Genomic DNA, 4237 nt, shown 5'->3' with positions numbered 1-4237 from the left:
GTCTGTGGGAAACACATCTAAAAACTCACGAACTATCGAAACCGACTCAATTGGAGGTACTTGGGTAGTATCATCCCTGAGATGTGCCAAGAACGCTAAACAACCCTTACTAACCATTTTCTTAGCACGAAGAAAGGAGATGATACGAACCAGATTGGAAGTGTAGTCACCCTCCCACACCAACGGATCTGTCCTAGGCTTGGCTAACGTCACAATTTTAGCATTACAATCCAAGATCGCAAAATTTGGGGAAAGCCAAGTCATACCCAGAATTACATCAAAGTCAACCATTTCCAAGATAACCAAGTCTACATAAGTATTTCTCTCCATATAAGTCACAGGACAAGACCTATACACCTTCTCAACTATCACAGACTCACCCACCAGAGTAGAAACACGAATAGGCATGTCAAGCAATTCACAATTTAATTTAAGACCAGTAGCAAATGAGGAAGATACATATGAAAATGTGGATCCAGGGTCAAATAATACAAAAGCCATGCAATCACAAACCAAAAGATTACCTGTGATGACAGCATCTAATGTCTCCGCTTCTAACCGCCCAGGGAAAGCGTAACAATGGGCCCTATCACCTGTGTGCCCGTTGCCTCTAACAGGCTGCGCTGCAGTAGTTCCCATTTGTCCTCACCCTGACCATTTTGGTGACCACCATTACCTCGGCCACCACGCCCTCCAGAATGACGGCCTCTTCCATGACCACCTCTACCTCTGACTATTTGAGGTCTGTAACTCTGTTTTGGACAATACCTCTTAATATGTCCAGTCTCCCCACATCCATAACATTCTCTGGATTCAAGCATAGGTCTCTTAGAGAAGTGTTGACCGGTCTGAGGTTGACCCCCAACTACAGTCTGTAGTGAAGACTGAATTTGTCGGACTGAGTAACCTCCTGAACCCTGTCCTCTAGAGTAAGAACCATTAAACTCACCTCCCTTTCGAAACCTTTTTGATGTCGATGCCATGGTGAAGTCATATGGCTTCACTCCTTCCACCTCTATCACGAAGTCTACCACTTCTTGAAAGGATTTTGCCGTAGCCGCTACCTATAAGGCTGAAGTGCGCAATTCTGACCTCAACCCCTTCACAAAACGGCGAGTCCGCTCTTGTGGACTGAAACAAAGTTGGGTGGCATACCTGGATAATGCATGAAACTTAGCCTCATATGCAGTAACCGACATCCTACCTTGCTCTAGGCTCAAAAACTCATCTCTTTTCCTATCCCTCAAAGTCCGGGGGATATACTTCTCCATAAACAATCTAGAGAATGATGCCCAAGTCACAGGTGGTGCCTCTGTTGGTTGACACTCAACATGTGACCGCCACCACATTTTGGCGTTTCCTTGAAACTGATAAGTCACAAACTCAACACCAAACCGTTCTACTATACCCATCTTGTGTAGTAGCTCATGACAGTCAACCATAAAATCATAGGAATCTTCAGACTCAGCACCCTTGAAGACTGGAGGTTTTAATTTCAAGAACTTACTGAAAAGTTCATGTTGATCATTTGTCATTATAGGCCCCGTAGTTAGACGAGGAAACGTGCCTATTTCCAATGGAACATCCATGCGGGGAGCCGCAGACGTTGCTTGATGTACTTCCGGACCCTGAGGTGCTGGTGCAGAAAACACTGGAGGTGTTTGACCTTGATTAGATAACCAACTAAGATAAGCAAGAACCTGATTGATCATCTCTGGGGTAGGTTGGGGAGGCAATCCCTCATTCTGTACTTGTTCAGTTTCCCCTTCCTCACCCTCTCTTACTACTTCTTCAGTCGGTGGAGGAGTCACTGCCCTAGTATCAGATGGGCTAGGTGCTCGTCCTCTTCCTCTAGAGGACGTCTTCCCATGACCTCTACCACGGCCTCTTGCCGCTACTCTTCCTCAAGCTACAGCCGCAGTGGCTGGCTAAGACGCTTCTTGTCTTGTCGATGTTGGTGTTGGCGCAGTCGTTGCTCTAGTTCTAACCATCTGCGAAATAGAGTGAAGATGGTCAGATACCAATTTGTATAACCTAGATACCAATTGGACCCAAGTAATAGCACGAAAGAAAGAAAGAAAGAATGGAATTTTCCTAAAGTCTTATATCCTCTTAAAGAAAAGTAAAGGCGTCCCCCTACCATTCCTTAAGACTCTACTAGACACGTTCTTTTGTGATGAGACCAACGAACCTAATGCTCTGATACCAAGTTTGTCACGACCCAAATCGGGCTGCGACTGGCACCCACACTTTCCCTCCTATGTGAGCGAACCAACCAATCTAAACCTTAACATTTCAATATAATATCAACAGAAAGTAATGCGGAAGACTTAAACTCATTAATAAAAACAAATTCGATACTTCTAAAAATTCAACAACTATTATTATCTCCAAAATCAGGAAGTCATCATCACAAGAACATCTACTTCAAATTACTAAATCTAAGAGTATCTAAGAAGCTAAAATACATAAACAGCTAGTCCATGCCGGAACTTCAAGGCATCAAGACATGAAGAGGAGGATCCAGTCCAAGCTAGAAGCAATAGCTCACCCTGATATCCGGAGTAAGGAAGACAGGCTAGAGTTGCGGTTGAGCTGAAGACGACGGTACGTTTGCTGCACTACACAATTTACAAAGAAAACAAATACAAGTAGGGGTCAGTACAAACACAAGTACTGAGTAGGTATCATCGGCCAACTCAAAATAGAAAACAGTATATATCAGGTAACATCATAAAATCAACTAATATCCTTAGCATGCAGCATTTACAATTACCATAACCCTTGGTTACAACACCAAGCACACCAATGAGGACTCACACCTCCTCATCATACTCATTTGGGAATTAGGTTCATTAGATTGAGTATATTAACATCTTTCAGAATTCATTATCTTTATTCCTCTCGTGTCAGTACGTGAAACTATGCTCCTCATGTACTATCCTGGTGCCGGAACGTGACACTCCGATCCTCATTCTATCCCGGTGTTAGAACGTGACACCTGATTCATATTCTATCCTGGTACCGGAACGTGGCACCCGATCCATATACTATCCTGGTGTCGGAACGTGACACTCCGATCCTCATATACTATCCTGGTACCAGAACGTGGCACCCGATCCATATACTATCCTGGTGTCGGAACGTGACACTTCGATCCTCATATACTATCCTGGTACCGGAACGTGGCACCCGTTCCATAGACTATCCTGGTGTCGGAACGTGACACTCCGATCCTCATATACTATCCTGGTACTAGAACGTGGCGCCCGATCCCCTAATCTCACTACTTTCGTTCATCAAGCCTTCTTTTATACCAAGGCATCATCATTAACAAAGTAGATTAGGGTTTCTTTTTCAAGATTTAGGATTCAATAGCTTCATCATGCTTATTTTATCACGATTATATAATCACATTCATGCAAGCATACAACTAAGCATATAGAAGGGTTTACAACACTACCCAATACATATCATTCGCTATTAAGAGCTTACTACGAATAGCATATAAAAACTATAACCTACCTCTACCGAAGATTAGTGATCAAGCAAGCAAATTTCCCAAAGCTTTATTCTTCTTCGTTTCCCTCTTCTCTCGATCGTTTCTCTTTCCCTCTCCTTGTTCTTTCTATTTTTCTTATTCAAACCCTTCTTTCTTTTACCCTAATTAGCATATAATTAAGAATAAAAGATGGCAATAATAACCCACTAATCAACTTAAGGTTACCTCTTTTAACCCCCAAGTAATTAGACTTGTTAAAATTAACCCATTAACTTTATAATTAAAGCAGGAATAGTCAAAAACGCCCCTTAAATTACTTAACAGAAATCCGACCCAGCCTGGAATTACGTAGCCTGTGAGGGGCCGTCGTGCCTGCGACGGTCCGTCCTGCTGCTCCGTCACAGAGTTCAGAGACTCCATTTCCTTGAAGAGTCTATGACGGTCTGTCGTACCTACGATGGTCCGTCGTGTCATTCCGTAACGAAGTTCAGAGAGTCGATTTCAGTACCCAAATTTTAGAATTCTATGTATTTTGGAACGAGACCCCCTCGACGGTCCGTCGTGCCCATGACGGTCCGTCGTAGGGTCCGTCATTTCTGCCAGTTTTTCCAGAATTAAAGTCTGCTACTCAAAACGACTAAACAGGTCGTTACAATAATTGACGAGATTAAACAGATCATCAAACCTAGTTTAAGTTGAACAAGTGAACAAGCAAAGAGAGCAAACGCTGAAGAC

The sequence above is a fragment of the Solanum lycopersicum genome, chromosome 3 (genome assembly GCF_036512215.1).
Source record: "Solanum lycopersicum chromosome 3, SLM_r2.1".
Lineage (NCBI taxonomy): Eukaryota > Viridiplantae > Streptophyta > Magnoliopsida > Solanales > Solanaceae > Solanum > Solanum lycopersicum.
Note: the sequence above shows the minus strand (reverse complement) of the source record.